Genomic DNA, 18,930 nt, shown 5'->3' with positions numbered 1-18,930 from the left:
GATAGCTGATGCCAATTATTCCGTAATTGATACGGTATAGAAATTATCCAAAGTTGAAACTTTAAGAGGTCCTGAAAGTTTAATTCTTTGTCTCATCATTGTGCAATTAATTTAACAGTATCGTACACTTGTTGTAGGTTATGCTAATTTGTAGTGGAAATACGAATCAATTACTGAGGGGCGTAATTAATCTTCGAACATATGTTACATTCTCTAAACCACTATTTGAAGAAAATGTTTTCTGGGAGGAAGAATTGGAGATAAAGTCTGCTGAACGGAACAAGATAGACGGAAAAACAATAGGGAATTTGCTTTCCCGAATGTTTAGGTTATACACTGTATACGAAACAAAGACCGGTGAACATATGTTTACATGATGACGACACGAACAGTATAATTGCCCGAGGCGAAATATAAACTTATAAGAAAATGTATGAAATTCATGATAACATTAAAGAAAAAATACAGTTCATAAGAGGGCGATAACGATGACGCAAATATAACTTTTGGATAGCGGATTGAAAGGGTGAAATTTAGAATCTCAAAAAGAATAGGACAAAATCCAGCAACAGATGGATAAGAGAGAGAGAGAGAGAGAGAGAGAGAGAGAGAGAGAGAGAGAGAGAGAGAGAGAGAGAGAGAGAGATTACCAATCTTTAGCGTCGAAATTGTATACCACGACATGGTGTTAGTGCCAGTCTTATTACTTCTATCAAATGATATCCTTTCTAGAACCGTGGGGGTCATTATGCAATGGGTGTAGTCTGTCTGGGAGGAAACACAAATCTGACTTACCGGAGACCGGAATGTTAACATCGATCCGCAGTCAGGAATCCCTGGACGAAGAATGAGACGCAATCACCACGGTAACGACAACGTGTCATAATTAAAGCAGGACAGATACGGCTGAAGTACGTTACTACTATTTTACGAAAGAAGCGAAGCAAAATCCACCGAGGCCCAAAAGATTAACATGATCAAGACCATTTATATTCTAGTATCCATGACACCTCTATGGTAGGAAATTGACCAGTTGAATGAATATACTGTACATGGTTGGAGACTCCCTTTTAAGTTGTATCACGAGTAATGTCTATAGCCCATTTTGCAGGCTGACATTGATGAGGACGGGAAGACCAGATGGGTAACGATATTACGCTGCTTGTATATTTGTGCTTCCGTGATTCTCCAAATTGTAGCCTTACATCATTGGTACCTCAGTTTCGCGATTTGATGTTAAATGAGCGGATCCTTTTGCAATGCCAAAAATTAGGGCTCGTCCGGGAGTCGAACCCGGGACCTCTCGCACCCGAAGCGAGAATCATACCACTAGACCAACGAGCCTGACACTGCTTAGTGAAATTAAATAGATTATAAATAATGTCATATCACATACCACATTGTACCAAGACAGTGAACAAGTATTCCAATCTCTAGAATATGTTATTTTTATTGACAAATTGTAGCTATCGATTGCAAATTAAGAACGGTTTCTATGTGACAGGAATAACTAAAAATTAAAGTATACACTACGTGTTGGATCAATTTGAGATTTCGAATACAAAAGAAAGACGACATATGTTAAAATAGCGTTTGTCTGCCGGCAGAAGTTAAGTTAACCATCAATTAGGTCAACTGTTGATATGCCTGAGCTGCAATGCTGTGCCGTTGATTTCCGTCATGGTTTTAAGCTGTCTTGAAGAATGGCCAATTTTAAATGGCATCAACGTTCAAACAGTTTGCTGTCTGTTTTACTTGTTTCAAGATCACTACAGTTAGTGTCAAAAGTTGTTCAGCACTACTGGTCCAAATGGTTTAGTTGTATCAACTTGGATTGGTAAAAAGATGAAATTAATGCTGGTATGCCGAGTAGTCCGAAATTTGAAATCACTGGGGTGCTTCTATTAAAAAGTTGTGGAAGCACTGAGACAACATGAATCGGAATGGTCAGAATATTTTTTTTTTTCAAATGACGTCTACAGGCAATAAATTTCATTCAATATAAAAAATTCATGCGTCGGCCGGGAGTCGAACCCGGATCGACTGCTTGGAAGGCAACCATGCTAACCGTTACACCACCGACGCCATAATTACACCAGTTTAAATTTTCTTAGATATATATCGCATTCGAGTTCATTACCCATCAATATATAAAGCTTCATATATTTGAAGTTTTATAGCAAATTGTATCTTAACCTATTGGAGTTAAGTTAGACAAAAAGATATGAAAACAAGCTCTCTCGCAAATAAAGAAACACTACATTTCCGAATGTTCGTCAACTCGTGTAAGGAACATGCTATTTGATTCCATCAAATCCAAACAAAAATTACGTGCGTCGGCCGGGAGTCGAACCCGGATCGACTGCTTGGAAGGCAACCATGCTTTTTTTTTTTTTTTATCTTTATTATAATCAAACATCGTATTTACATATCACAGTTCAGAATTACACATCAATGAAAACAATTTTATCAATTATTGTCCTTTCTCTGAAAAGAAATATTCAATATTCTACATTTACAATTTATATGCGTGAAATATTTCTCACGAACACAATTAACTGCATGACTATATACTCATATATAGATATCATATCATATTTTATAGAAACATATTCATATACTTATATTCTAACTCACTCTTATCTACCATTCAGCACATACATTCAAATTGATAAAAAGTTTACACAGAATACAAAGAAAAATTAGAGTGAAAAATGATTATGACGTCTTATTTTCCGACGGAGGACAAAAAATAATACAATAGAAATATTGTTCGCACTGGGCTGGATTCCATTCCACAACGCAATCAAAATTTGAAGTATTAAATATCGAGTCAATCATCATCTATTTTAAGACATTCAAACAGAGCACAAAAATTATCAAAATATTTTGAAAAACTTTTTCACAACATTCTCACAAACAACATACAAACTATCTCTCTTACAAATCAACATAAAATAAAATAAAAAAACAATTAAAGTTTTTTATTTGTCGCAAATTCTATCATCTCATCTAGTCCTTTTCTCACATCATCAGTCATCAGTTTTGGTATAGTTCTTACATCACGGAAATCTTCAGTCAACACTTTGTTAAATTTATAGAACCCTCGGTCACTGCAATCGAGTATTTCAAATTCTTTCTCATCTATATGATACAATATCAGACGATTCCTCAATGTTTTTCCGATCAATATTTCGTTGCGACCTCCTGATTGTTTCAAAACAAATTTTGGAATTAACTTAATATCAGTTGCAATATTTGACGGAAATGTTTGTTTACTTTTGTCCTTTTGTTCTACCATTCTATCGCGTTGAGATGTAACAGATAGAATATCACTGTAATTTACTTTTCTAAGCGGCGGAAATTCTGAAAGTACATTTCCTTTTGTTTTACATTTATCCTTTTCAATTATGTCAATAGATAATCCACGTTTGTTTTTATTTACATTGTTTATTTCACTATTCAATGACACAGAACATTCTTTACCTGTATCGATTGAACACAGTTCTATATTTGGACGTTCTATACCGGTTTCAATGTTACCTGTACATGCAGTAGTGGAGGCCTCAGACGGGTTCTCTGCAATGTCCATTATATCTGATGTATTTGTTGCTACCGTTTCGTCCCGTATTTGATTTGTTTCAAATGCACTATTCAAATGAATCACTTCGGTAGGTTTTTCAATATTAGAAATACTATCAACAATATTGTTATATTCCTTCATACGTTTTTTGTCACGATTGACAGTTGAATTAGACTTTCGTTTACTTTTATTGTTATCTTCATTTGAAAACATGATAGAAATACGTGCTCTGTCATTTTCACCATGCACGGTAAATGTTATATTTCTAAATTGTTCACAAGCATTTTCTATGGTGCTCATCAATAAAGATGGAAGTCTCTCCATTATAAAACAATTCACCTTCGGTGGCCTCTTTCTATACGACAATGTTTACAAATACGTAAAACATTACAAACGACAGTTTTGTCATAATTAAAGAAAACAACTTACTTCTGATACAAGTTAGAATGTTTATATTCCAAAAATACGCTTGGAAATTCGAGCAATCACTTATAACATAGTAATTTTTCCTTAGACATAAACAACACGTCCAGTCAATTAAAGGTCCACTCGACCACCCTCATTTGAAGTTTTATAGCAAATTGTATCTTAACCTATTGGAGTTAAGTTAGACAAAAAGATATGAAAACAAGCTCTCTCGCAAATAAAGAAACACTACATTTCCGAATGTTCGTCAACTCGTGTAAGGAACATGCTATTTGATTCCATCAAATCCAAACAAAAATTACGTGCGTCGGCCGGGAGTCGAACCCGGATCGACTGCTTGGAAGGCAACCATGCTAACCGTTACACCACCGACGCCATGTTACTGATGTGAACGAAATTCTTTCTTATAGCACAGACGTATACAGCCAGTTTATTGAATTACGTGGCAATGCATATATGCAGGCTAGATTAAAAAAAAAATAAAATATAACAACTTTAATGATATTGATATATATATCTTATGATGTCTATTTCTTTAAAATTTCCCCATGCTAACAAAATATTTTCTTCTACACTGCTACATAGTACATGATAGCTGATGCCAATTATTCCGTAATTGATACGGTATAGAAATTATCCAAAGTTGAAACTTTAAGAGGTCCTGAAAGTTTAATTCTTTGTCTCATCATTGTGCAATTAATTTAACAGTATCGTACACTTGTTGTAGGTTATGCTAATTTGTAGTGGAAATACGAATCAATTACTGAGGGGCGTAATTAATCTTCGAACATATGTTACATTCTCTAAACCACTATTTGAAGAAAATGTTTTCTGGGAGGAAGAATTGGAGATAAAGTCTGCTGAACGGAACAAGATAGACGGAAAAACAATAGGGAATTTGCTTTCCCGAATGTTTAGGTTATACACTGTATACGAAACAAAGACCGGTGAACATATGTTTACATGATGACGACACGAACAGTATAATTGCCCGAGGCGAAATATAAACTTATAAGAAAATGTATGAAATTCATGATAACATTAAAGAAAAAATACAGTTCATAAGAGGGCGATAACGATGACGCAAATATAACTTTTGGATAGCGGATTGAAAGGGTGAAATTTAGAATCTCAAAAAGAATAGGACAAAATCCAGCAACAGATGGATAAGAGAGAGAGAGAGAGAGAGAGAGAGAGAGAGAGAGAGATTACCAATCTTTAGCGTCGAAATTGTATACCACGACATGGTGTTAGTGCCAGTCTTATTACTTCTATCAAATGATATCCTTTCTAGAACCGTGGGGGTCATTATGCAATGGGTGTAGTCTGTCTGGGAGGAAACACAAATCTGACTTACCGGAGACCGGAATGTTAACATCGATCCGCAGTCAGGAATCCCTGGACGAAGAATGAGACGCAATCACCACGGTAACGACAACGTGTCATAATTAAAGCAGGATAGATACGGCTGAAGTACGTTACTACTATTTTACGAAAGAAGCGAAGCAAAATCCACCGAGGCCCAAAAGATTAACATGATCAAGACCATTTATATTCTAGTATCCATGACACCTCTATGGTAGGAAATTGACCAGTTGAATGAATATACTGTACATGGTTGGAGACTCCCTTTTAAGTTGTATCACGAGTAATGTCTATAGCCCATTTTGCAGGCTGACATTGATGAGGACGGGAAGACCAGATGGGTAACGATATTACGCTGCTTGTATATTTGTGCTTCCGTGATTCTCCAAATTGTGGCCTTACATCATTGGTACCTCAGTTTCGCGATTTGATGTTAAATGAGCGGATCCTTTTGCAATGCCAAAAATTAGGGCTCGTCCGGGAGTCGAACCCGGGACCTCTCGCACCCGAAGCGAGAATCATACCACTAGACCAACGAGCCTGACACTGCTTAGTGAAATTAAATAGATTATAAATAATTTCATATCACATACCACATTGTACCAAGACAGTGAACAAGTATTCCAATCTCTAGAATATGTTATTTTTATTGACAAATTGTAGCTATCGATTGCAAATTAAGAACGGTTTCTATGTGACAGGAATAACTAAAAATTAAAGTATACACTACGTGTTGGATCAATTTGAGATTTCGAATACAAAAGAAAGACGACATATGTTAAAATAGCGTTTGTCTGCCGGCAGAAGTTAAGTTAATCATCAATTAGGTCAACTGTTGATATGCCTGAGCTGCAATGCTGTGCCGTTGATTTCCGTCATGGTTTTAAGCTTAAATTCACGCTTAGATCCCCAAGGTTTCCGTGGTGTAGTGGTTATCACATCCGCTTAACACGCGGAAGGTCCTGAGTTCAATCCTCAGCGGAAACATCTATTTTTGCTGTCTTGAAGAATGGCCAATTTTAAATGGCATCAACGTTCAAACAGTTTGCTGTCTGTTTTACTTGTTTCAAGATTACTACAGTTAGTGTCAAAAGTTGTTCAGCACTACTGGTCCAAATGGTTTAGTTGTATCAACTTGGATTGGTAAAGAGATGAAATTAATGCCGGTATGCCGAGTAGTCCGAAATTTGAAATCACTGGGGTGCTTCTATTAAAAAGTTGTGGAAGCACTGAGACAAAATGAATCGGAATGGTCAGAATATATTTTTTTTCAAATGACGTCTACAGGCAATAAATTTCATTCAATATAAAAAATTCATGCGTCGGCCGGGAGTCGAACCCGGATCGACTGCTTGGAAGGCAACCATGCTTTTTTTTTTTTTTATCTTTATTATAATCAAACTTCGTATTTACATATCACAGTTCAGAATTACACATCGATGAAAAACATTATTATCAATTACTGTCCTTTCTCTGAAAAGAAACATTCAATATTCTACATTTACAATTCAAATGCGTGAAATGTTTGTCATGAACACAATTATCTGGTTATATACTCATATATAGATATCATATCATATCCTATAGGAAAATATTCATATACTTATATTCTAACTCACTCTTATCTACCATTCAGCACATACATTCAAATTGATAAAAAGTTTACCCAGAATACAAAGAAAAATTAGAGTGAAAAATGATTATCACGTCTTATTTTCCGACAGAGGACAAACAATAATATGAAGGCAACCATGCTAACCGTTACACCACCGACGCCATGTTACTGATGTGAACGAAATTCTTTCTTATAGCACAGACGTATACAGCCAGTTTATTGAATTACGTGGCAATGCATATATGCAGGCTAGATTAAAAAAAAATATAACAACTTTAATGATATTGATATATATATCTTATGATGTCTATTTCTTTAAAATTTCCCCATGCTAACAAAATATTTTCTTCTACACTGCTACATAGTACATGATAGCTGATGCCAATTATTCCGTAATTGATACGGTATAGAAATTATCCAAAGTTGAAACTTTAAGAGGTCCTGAAAGTTTAATTCTTTGTCTCATCATTGTGCAATTAATTTAACAGTATCGTACACTTGTTGTAGGTTATGCTAATTTGTAGTGGAAATACGAATCAATTACTGAGGGGCGTAATTAATCTTCGAACATATGTTACATTCTCTAAACCACTATTTGAAGAAAATGTTTTCTGGGAGGAAGAATTGGAGATAAAGTCTGCTGAACGGAACAAGATAGACGGAAAAACAATAGGGAATTTGCTTTCCCGAATGTTTAGGTTATACACTGTATACGAAACAAAGACCGGTGAACATATGTTTACATGATGACGACACGAACAGTATAATTGCCCGAGGCGAAATATAAACTTATAAGAAAATGTATGAAATTCATGATAACATTAAAGAAAAAATACAGTTCATAAGAGGGCGATAACGATGACGCAAATACAACTTTTGGATAGCGGATTGAAAGGGTGAAATTTAGAATCTCAAAAAGAATAGGACAAAATCCAGCAACAGTTGGATAAGAGAGAGAGAGAGAGAGAGAGAGAGAGAGAGAGAGATTACCAATCTTTAGCGTCGAAATTGTATACCACGACATGGTGTTAGTGCCAGTCTTATTACTTCTATCAAATGATATCCTTTCTAGAACCGTGGGGGTCATTATGCAATGGGTGTAGTCTGTCTGGGAGGAAACACAAATCTGACTTACCGGAGACCGGAATGTTAACATCGATCCGCAGTCAGGAATCCCTGGACGAAGAATGAGACGCAATCACCACGGTAACGACAACGTGTCATAATTAAAGCAGGATAGATACGGCTGAAGTACGTTACTACTATTTTACGAAAGAAGCGAAGCAAAATCCACCGAGGCCCAAAAGATTAACATGATCAAGACCATTTATATTCTAGTATCCATGACACCTCTATGGTAGGAAATTGACCAGTTGAATGAATATACTGTACATGGTTGGAGACTCCCTTTTAAGTTGTATCACGAGTAATGTCTATAGCCCATTTTGCAGGCTGACATTGATGAGGACGGGAAGACCAGATGGGTAACGATATTACGCTGCTTGTATATTTGTGCTTCCGTGATTCTCCAAATTGTGGCCTTACATCATTGGTACCTCAGTTTCGCGATTTGATGTTAAATGAGCGGATCCTTTTGCAATGCCAAAAATTAGGGCTCGTCCGGGAGTCGAACCCGGGACCTCTCGCACCCGAAGCGAGAATCATACCACTAGACCAACGAGCCTGACACTGCTTAGTGAAATTAAATAGATTATAAATAATTTCATATCACATACCACATTGTACCAAGACAGTGAACAAGTATTCCAATCTCTAGAATATGTTATTTTTATTGACAAATTGTAGCTATCGATTGCAAATTAAGAACGGTTTCTATGTGACAGGAATAACTAAAAATTAAAGTATACACTACGTGTTGGATCAATTTGAGATTTCGAATACAAAAGAAAGACGACATATGTTAAAATAGCGTTTGTCTGCCGGCAGAAGTTAAGTTAACCATCAATTAGGTCAACTGTTGATATGCCTGAGCTGCAATGCTGTGCCGTTGATTTCCGTCATGGTTTTAAGCTTAAATTCACGCTTAGATCCCCAAGGTTTCCGTGGTGTAGTGGTTATCACATCCGCTTAACACGCGGAAGGTCCTGAGTTCAATCCTCAGCGGAAACATCTATTTTTGCTGTCTTGAAGAATGGCCAATTTTAAATGGCATCAACGTTCAAACAGTTTGCTGTCTGTTTTACTTGTTTCAAGATTACTACAGTTAGTGTCAAAAGTTGTTCAGCACTACTGGTCCAAATGGTTTAGTTGTATCAACTTGGATTGGTAAAGAGATGAAATTAATGCCGGTATGCCGAGTAGTCCGAAATTTGAAATCACTGGGGTGCTTCTATTAAAAAGTTGTGGAAGCACTGAGACAACATGAATCGGAATGGTCAGAGTATTTTTTTTTTTCAAATGACGTCTACAGGCAATAAATTTCATTCAATATAAAAAATTCATGCGTCGGCCGGGAGTCAAACCCGGATCGACGGCTTGGAAGGCAACCATGCTAGCCGTTACACCACCGACGCCATAATTATGTAACAGTAAATTTGGTCCGGTAGTAAAATCTGTCCGCCAGACTTTTTTTCCTAGGAAATCAAGTCCATGATCATAATTTTACTAGGAATGTAAGTCTCAGGACAAATTTCCCTAGAAAAATAAGTCCATAGGTAGCAAAATATGTCTGGCACTTATTTTCCTAGGAAAAATTGTCCTAAGACGTTATACTAATAATTTTTATCATATTATAACAATTATTGAAAATAAAAACAGAATCATATTTTCAGTTTAGATTTGAAAGTTTCATTATTTTTTTTCCTTTTAAAATGAAGGAAAGTGACGTTATAACCTAGGAATGTTAATAACATGGACATGATGTCCTATAAAAATAAGTCTGGGGACATAGATTTTAATACAGTATTAATATAAAACTGTATAACCGAAAAATAAAACAAAAAAATCATATTGATCTTTTAAAATAAAGGTCATGGACGATTTTAACTATGAATATTATTGACATGGACAAAATTAGTCTGAGGACATCACTTGTATTAAAATATTATAACACACTCTAAAACTGAATATTGAAACATAACATTTATATTTATTTTTCAAAATAAAGGTCTGGCATTTTACCTAGCAATATCATTAACATGGACATGATTTCCTAGGAAAATTAGTCTGGGGACATTCATTTCATTGAATTTTTAATGCCCGAGCTCTTGAACAGAACAATATTTTAAAACATAAAAATTGCATTTCCATGTAAATAATCTGTTTCATTAAAACGTTCCTTTTAAAATACAGGACATGGATAAATGTCTCTAGGAATATTAATGACATGGACAAAATTTCCTAGGAAAATTAGTCTGGGAACATAAACTTTATAACAATATCAAAATATAACATTTCTATTTACCTTTCAAAATAAAGAGCATGGACATGTTTACCTAGGAATATTAATGACATGGACATGATTTCCTAGGAACATTAGTCTGGGACATACATTTTATTAAAAATATAGATACAAAGCTCATAAGTTTCCATTGTTTAAAGGTAAATGATTTGATTCATTAATATTTTTTCCTATAAAGAGAGAATGGACATTTTAACCTAGGAATATTAATGACATGGACTAGAATTCCTAGGAAAATTAGTCTGAGGACATAAATTACTAACATCGGACAAAAAATACTAGTAAATTTTGTAACCATGGACTTTTTCTACTAGTTATATGTGTCCGCCCAGACATATTTTACCAGGACAAATTTATCCTTTACATATACACCTGTTTAAATTTTCTTAGATATATATCGCATTCGAGTTCATTACCCATCAATATATAAAGCTTCATATATTTGAAGTTTTATAGCAAATTGTATCTTAACCTATTGGAGTTAAGTTAGACAAAAAGATATGAAAACAAGCTCTCTCGCAAATAAAGAAACACTACATTTCCGAATGTTCGTCAACTCGTGTAAGGAACATGCTATTTGATTCCATCAAATCCAAACAAAAATTACGTGCGTCGGCCGGGAGTCGAACCCGGATCGACTGCTTGGAAGGCAACCATGCTTTTTTTTTTTTTATCTTTATTCAATAAAACATATAAAATCACAATTCACATTAATGATAAAAGAATAAAATATTCAATAGAGTATCACAGTATTTTTTAACATGTCATTAAAAGTTAAATATCAAAACACCATCTATTTCAGTCATTTTACAATTATTCTTTAGAAAGTTCCTTTCAAAAATGTTCATCTTGTTTACAATCTTACAATACACATGATAATAAGAAATATAATGTTTCAGTGTATACCTGAAAAATCTCGTAAGATCTATATTCTTAACATCATTTTTGATCATTTGTCTCCTTTTGAAACACAAAGTCTTGCAACAGAAAGAACAAAATTAACAAAATATGTATTTACATCAATATAAGTACTTGTCATACCAAGCAAAAACATCTGTCTATATCCTTGATTGACCAAGACATCAAATTCACATTTCTCTAGAAGTTCACATAAAAAAACAAACATATAGTTATGAAAAACATCTGGATCTTGACATTTCAAAAATAAGTGAAACAAATCTTCTACTACAGATTTACAACTATCACAAATGTCTGAGTCAGAAAGTCCTATTCGTTTTAGTTTCAAATTTGTAAATATTCTATTATGAGCAATTTTAAAATCTAATTGCACACAGTCTGGCGATTTCCAATAGCAGTGAACACTTGTCCATAAGAACTTAAAAGGAACATATTGGACATTAAAACTTTCTAACCAATATTGATGAACAACAGGTTCAATATAACATTTATCTACTAATATACCATAAAAATCTTTTGTTTTGTTATTATAATTTACAATAAACAATGGAACATCATCACAGTTTACTGGTTTTGTTTCATTTAATATCACCCTTTTCCATTCATTTGGTATACATTCTAGCAAACTATTATATTGCTGTCTAAGTTTATTACAATCTACATTGTCATCAACATTTTCAATCATTTCATGAATAGCATTAAAAGGTAAAAAACCTGGAATTACTTCATATGCTACATGTTTTAATTTGGTAATTCCAGCTAATACAAACTGTTTCCAAAATATGCATTTACCATTTATCTTGATGGATTCATTCAAAAAAATTGGTTGATTAAAAATATCAACCGATCGTATATCAATATCAACATAAGGTTTAAAATATTGCCATGCATCAATGATTTCCCTATAAAACACAGGTATGTATGTACAATCTTTCTTTTGTAACAATAAAAATAAACAATGTACACCAAGATTTGTATTGTGTATCTTGTTCAAAAAATATTTCATAGTGTATTTCCATATAGCATGAAAATCTTTATCTAAAAATCTTGTCAAAAATTTTAATCTAAAGGCTAATAGTTTTAAATAGATATCAGGGTATTTTAAACCTCCATCAGTTTTGTCTCCTATTAACGTTCTATATTTGATCAAATGCGATCCATTATTCCATAAAAAATCTAAACATATTTTCTTGATTGACTGTAAAGCCCAATCAGGAATTGAACACACTGCTATTGTGTACCATAACCTAGACATCAATAGTGAGGATATCATAGTAGCTCTACCAGATAATGTCAATCGTCTCTGTTTCCATAAATTAACTAACATTTTAATTTTACTAATCTTATCTTTCCAATTAAGATCATCACAAAGTAATTTATTTTTGCCTACATACACACCTAATATCTGTATACAATCTATAGAATACTTCAACCCTATTTGCTGTATTTCTGATACATTAATTTTTGCTTTACCAATACACATAATCTCCGATTTTGACATATTTATCTTTGAACCTGATGCTTTTCCATAAATTTCAAAAATATTCAATGTTTCATTGATAGACTCTTTATTACATAATGTAAGAGTAGTGTCATCAGCATGTTGAAAAATAACAGCTTTTTCATCACAATTAGGTATATTAATACCTTCAATGTTTAAATTATTTCTAATTGCGCACTGCAATGGTTCGGCAGAAAGCACATACAAAAGAGCACTAATGGGACATCCCTGTCTGATCCCATTTTTAATTTTGAAATATTTAGTAAGAAACCCATTACTTTTAACAGAACTTTGAATATCTGTATAAAAAATCCCTACCCAATTTATAAATCTATCACCAAATCCATACTTTTTAAGAACCTCCCTTAAATAAGTATGCCCAACTTTATCGAATGCTTTCTCCTGATCCATTTTAAGTAAATATCCCTCCAATTCTTCATTTTCTATAAGGTCAAGTACATCTCTTATATTAGCAATAGTATCAGCAATATCTCTACCAGGTATACAACAAGACTGACATTTTGATACAATTTTACATAAAATTTGTTTAAATCTATTAGCCATCACTTTGGCTAATATTTTATAATCTACCTGAAGGAGTGAAATAGGTCTATAGTTTTTCAAAAATCTTTTATCTCCTTTTTTCTTAAATATTAAACTAATAATTCCACATCTCATAGACCGAGAAAGCTTTGAATATTTTTCAATCTCTTCAAACAATTTCAATAGAATGTCTTTCAGTGAACTAAAAAAAGTACAATAGAATTCGACTGTAAGACCATCAGAGCCAGGACTTTTATTTTTAGCCATTTTCTGTAATGCAAATTCAATCTCTTTTAATGTTATATCATCATCACATAGATCTACATCCTCCTGATTTATTTTAGTATTTACATTTTTTAAAAATTCTTTCATAATATCATCATCTGTTTTAACAGAAGAATACAATTTACTATAAAAATCATACTGCATATCTAAGATACCTTCAGTATTAGTAACACTCTCATTTTGTTCATTCAATAGTTCTTTAATGCAATGAGACTCTTGCTTTTGCTTTTCCATTTGTAAAAAATATTTAGTGCATTTATCACTCTCTGTAGCCCAAAAAGCCTTTGAACGCAGGATTGCTCCTTTACATTTTTGTTCTTCATACACTGACAAATCTAATTTCAAATTTTCATACTGAGCTACATCAATAATTTCCCCTAAAGCAATTCTCTCTGATATTCTTTTCAGCTTATTTTGCAGTAAAAAATATTCTGCATTCTTTTCTTTTTGAATTCTTTATCCAAATACCTGACTAAATTTCTTGATCTTATATTTTAAATTATCCCACCAAATGAGAAACTCTGAATTAAAAAGTGCGCTTTGTTTTTCTTCCTCATTGATATTTCTAATTTTTGAAACATATTCTTCATTTTTCAAAAATGTATTGTTTAAAATCCATAAACCTGGACCTCTTTCAATTTTTTCAAAATTCATTTTCATTTCAACAAAACAGTGATCACTAATTGTAGTATCATAATGATATACACCCTGTACAAAAAATGTCAAATTTCTATTCAATAAAAAATAATCTATTCTTGATTGTTTGAGTTCACCATTGTAAACCATTTTCCTTGAAAATACAAGTTTATCTGGATTTCTAAATCTCCATATATCATATATATTATGATTTAGCATAATATTATTCAACTTTTTGACCGATACATCATTTTTGTGTACAGTTCTACTACATCTGTCTTTGCAAGACAATGATGTATTCCAGTCACCAGCAATAATGATATTTTCAAATAATTTCATATAATCATTTAAAAAATCAAAAAAATCCGCCTTTTCATTTACAATATTAGGCGCATAGACATTCATTATATTATAAATACTATCATCATATTCAAACTGTAAATGTAAAAATCTACCATTGTTATCTTTATATATTTGTTTAACATTTGCACACAGTTTTGACTTCACTAATATGGCAACACCTTGCCTATTATTTGTCCCATCACTGTGATAAATATCACCATTATATAAATGTTTTACATTTTGAACAAGTTGGTCATCCCAAAACGTTTCTTGAAATAACATAAAATCAACATTTTTTTCCGACATAATAGACACATACTTTTTAAATTTGTCTATATTTCTAATACCATTACAGTTGTGACTTACAAGTAGAACCATCATTGTAAGTAAAAAAATACATGTTTTAAGATGATCCATTATTAACATTTTTGTCATAGGGCGTCGATCTTACTCTCATTTTAGCACTATTCACATTAGGAGTATGCTTAGTTTTATTCCTTCTCTTCACTGATGACTTCTGGGATGGTGTCTGAGAAAGCTCATTGCCCCCCTCAGACACATCCATTAAACCTTCTATCACGTTATCTTGTCCATCAGTACCTGAGGCACCAACAGGCGAGATATTATCTAAATCTCCGATTCCAGTTCTGGTGACATCACCACCAGAAGAGGAATCAGCAACAATTGAAACATCTATCTTTTCATCATGTTTTGCATTACTATCTTTACATTCAATACTACTTTCCTTATTTTCATGTATAATAACTTCAGTTTGAATCTGAATAGAGTCATGCTTGTTTTGATTTTCATGTACAATAGTTTGTTTTACAATTTTATCATTTTGTTCATTTGTAACTGTCATATTATCAGAAGTATCTTGACTGTTTCTTTCTTTCTTTCTTTTCATCATCTCTTTCATCTACCACTATGTCTTCATCCGACTCATCAGCCTTCGGAACATCACCATTTGCCACTTTACCATTTACCAATTTACCATTTACCACTTCACCATTCACCACTTTGCCATTCACCACTTTACCATTCACCGCTTTACCAATTGCCACATCACCATTCACCACTTTACCATTTACCACTTACCACTTTACCATTAACCACTTCATCATTCACCACTTTACCATTCTCAATTCCTCCATTCACCTCTTCACCATTCACCACGTCACCATTCACTTTGTTATCATTCACTGCGTCACCATTCACCGCGTCACCATTTACCACGTTATCATCCTCTTCACAAGTGTTTTCTTCTAAGTTTAGAATGTCAGTGTCACCATCTTTATTGTTTTCACTCATCCTTTGATCATTGTCATCACCACTAACCTCGACGATTTCCTCATCCTCATTACTAGTATGGTCGTTGTTATACGATTTCACCGTTTTAAGTTTAGCCTGCTTCACTTTTTCATCGACATTTTCCGATTTTCTTTTTTTCCGCTCAATATTTTCTTTCTTTTTATCAACATTCATATCACTTTCCTTATCATTCTCGTTTTCATTATCGTCTATAGTTTCTTTCGTCAAATCTCTATCCGTGTTGTCAGTGCCGCATTTACAGAGATTGAAGGCTAACTTACATCCTTCACAAGCACAAACGCACGGTTCTTTTCTACAATATGGACAAATTTTGTCAATTTTTCCACACCAACATTTCGAAGGCAATTTCCGACAAGTTTCACATATGGGCGCCTTGCATTCCCTCATTTTGTGACCTTGTTCATCACACCCATCACAAATTAACTGTGGACATTTCCTGTATTTGTGATAAGGCGATCCACACTTATTACAAAGTGACTTTTGTTTATCATGTATCACTCTAAAGTATCTATCTCCGCTGACAGTTTTAAATTTCATACTCCATGGTAGAGATACAAGCGTAGGTGGGAATTTTACATGCACATACATCGTTCCATCGGCTACTTGTGTTTTGGGATGAACATGCCTGAAAACACTTGATTTTATCTCACAATTTCTAATTTCTAAAGCGTCAATGATAGCCTGATCTTCAATATAAGCTGGTAAGTAAATAAATGACACAACTACAATTTGATTAAATTGCAATGTACATTCAAAATTTTCATTATCAATCTTAAATCCATTTGTCAGTTGCCAAGCACTCTCTTCCGAATCGGTTGTTATTTCATAACCATTATTGTTATCAACTGGAACAACAGCTAAAACTGTGTTCTCTCCACATATCTTTTCCACTGTCTCTATCACAGTTTCAGCATTAAAAGATGTGTTTGGTATGTTATGTACCTGAAGAGTACATTCTTTCTTATAATGTCTATCGAGTCTTTGAACATATCGCAGAGACTTTTTTGTCCTCCTGATACATCTCTTGTCCTTTCTGAACTCTCTTTCAATTTATTATTCTGCATTATCACTATAGGTGTTTATCAGAACGCACCCTTCACAACTAATTGGTTATTGGTTAAACCCTAATGTCAAAGTCAGGCGCACCGAAACACCCCCCTTATCCTGCACAACAAAAGCAGGAATAAGGGGTTACAAAGTCTGTATTTCAACTAATTCCTTATATTTTAACTACCAATGTCACACAATAAAGATATTCTACAAAGTTTTCATCAACAATTTGGCTTTAAACTCACCAAAATAGAAAAAATTCCCGGACCTCACAATATAAACATCCTATTGATTAGTGCGTTCGAAAATCCTCATCATAAGGCAACCATGCTAACTGTTACACCACCGACGCCATGTTACTGATGTGAACGAAATTCTTTCTTATAGCACAGACAGTATAATTGCCCGAGGCGAAATATAAACTTATAAGAAAATGTATGAAATTCATGATTAAAGAAAAAATACAGTTCACAAGAGGGCGATAACGATGACGTAAATACAACTTTTGGATAGCGGATTGAAAGGATGAAATTTAGAAACTAAAAAAAAATAGGACAAAATTCAGCAACAGATGGAAAAAAGAGAGAGAGAAATTACCACTCTTTAGCGTCGAAAGTGTATACCACGACATGGTGTTAGTGCCAGTCTTATTACTTCTATCAAATGATATCCTTTCTAGAACCGTGGGGGTCATTATGCAATGGGTGTAGTCTGTCTGGGAGGAAACACAAATCTGACTTACCGGAGACCGGAATGTTAACATCGATCCGCAGTCAGGAATCCCTGGACGAAGAATGAGACGCAATCACCACGGTAACGACAACGTGTCATAATTAAAGCAGGATAGATACGGCTGAAGTACGTTACGCCTATTTTACGAAAGAAGCGAAGCAAAATCCACCGAGGCCCAAAAGATTAATTAACATGATCAAGACCATTTATATTCTAGTATCCATGACACCTCTATGGTAGGAAATTGACCAGTTGAATGAATATACTGTACATGGTTGGAGACTCCCTTTTAAGTTGTATCACTAGTAATGTCTATAGCCCATTTTGCAGGCTGACATTGATGAGGACGGGAAGACCAGATGGGTAACGATATTACGCTGCTTGTATATTTGTGCGTCCGTGATTCTCCAAATTGTGGCCTTACATCATTGGTACCTCAGTTTCGTGATTTGATGTTTAATGAGCGGATCCTTTTGCAATGCCAAAAATTAGGGCTCGTCCGGGAGTCGAACCCGGGACCTCTCGCACCCGAAGCGAGAATCATACCACTAGACCAACGAGCCTGACACTGCTTAGTGAAATTAAATAGATTATAAATAATTTCATATCACATACCACATTGTACCAAGACAGTGAACAAGTATTCCAATCTCTAGAATATGTTATTTTCATTGACAAATTGTAGCTATCGATTGCAATTAAGAACGGTTTCTATGTGAAAGGAATAACTAAAAAATTAAAGTTTACACTACGTGTTGGATCAATTTGAGATTTCGAATACAAAAGAAAGACGACATATGTTAAAATAGCGGTTTTCTGCCGGCAGAAGTTAAGTTATCCATCAAGTAGGTCAACTGTTGATATGCAGGAGCTGCAATGCTGTGCCGTTGATTTCCGCCATGGTTTAAAGGTTAAATCCACACTTAGATCCCCAAGGTTTCCGTGGTGTAGTGGTTATCACATCCGCTTAACACGCGGAAGGTCCTGAGTTCAATCCTCAGCGGAAACATCTATTTTTGCTGTCTTTAAGAATGGCCAATTTTAAATGGCATCAACGTTCAAACAGTTTGCTGTCTGTTTTACTTGTTTCAAGATTACTAGTTAGTGTCAAAAGTTGTTCAGCACTACTGGTCCAAATGGTTAAGTTGTATCAACCTGGATTGGTAAAGAGATGAAATTAA

General features: G+C 34.1%; 1 long non-coding RNA gene and 9 other non-coding genes across 10 annotated transcripts in view; 3 read left to right on the top strand and 7 right to left on the bottom strand.

Moving 5' to 3' along the window:
• The window catches only part of LOC143075996 (uncharacterized), a 284,414-nt gene that overhangs the window by 212,526 nt on the left and 52,958 nt on the right, over positions 1–18,930 (bottom strand). The window lies entirely within an intron of this gene.
• On the bottom strand, positions 1,273–1,344 carry Trnap-cgg (transfer RNA proline (anticodon CGG)). The gene has a single exon. It is a non-coding gene; the product is annotated as a tRNA-Pro (tRNA).
• Positions 2,014–2,085, bottom strand: Trnag-ucc (transfer RNA glycine (anticodon UCC)). The gene has a single exon. It is a non-coding gene; the product is annotated as a tRNA-Gly (tRNA).
• On the bottom strand, positions 4,313–4,384 carry Trnag-ucc (transfer RNA glycine (anticodon UCC)). The gene has a single exon. It is a non-coding gene; the product is annotated as a tRNA-Gly (tRNA).
• On the bottom strand, positions 5,844–5,915 carry Trnap-cgg (transfer RNA proline (anticodon CGG)). Its single transcript has one exon. It is a non-coding gene; the product is annotated as a tRNA-Pro (tRNA).
• Positions 6,289–6,361, top strand: Trnav-aac (transfer RNA valine (anticodon AAC)). The gene has a single exon. It is a non-coding gene; the product is annotated as a tRNA-Val (tRNA).
• On the bottom strand, positions 8,602–8,673 carry Trnap-cgg (transfer RNA proline (anticodon CGG)). Its single transcript has one exon. It is a non-coding gene; the product is annotated as a tRNA-Pro (tRNA).
• Positions 9,047–9,119, top strand: Trnav-aac (transfer RNA valine (anticodon AAC)). Its single transcript has one exon. It is a non-coding gene; the product is annotated as a tRNA-Val (tRNA).
• Trnap-cgg (transfer RNA proline (anticodon CGG)) lies at positions 18,241–18,312 on the bottom strand. Its single transcript has one exon. It is a non-coding gene; the product is annotated as a tRNA-Pro (tRNA).
• Positions 18,686–18,758, top strand: Trnav-aac (transfer RNA valine (anticodon AAC)). Its single transcript has one exon. It is a non-coding gene; the product is annotated as a tRNA-Val (tRNA).

The sequence above is a fragment of the Mytilus galloprovincialis genome, chromosome 5, assembly GCF_965363235.1.
Source record: "Mytilus galloprovincialis chromosome 5, xbMytGall1.hap1.1, whole genome shotgun sequence".
Lineage (NCBI taxonomy): Eukaryota > Metazoa > Mollusca > Bivalvia > Mytilida > Mytilidae > Mytilus > Mytilus galloprovincialis.
The sequence above is the reverse complement of the archived record's forward strand: the minus strand, read 5'-3'. Positions and strand labels throughout refer to the sequence as shown.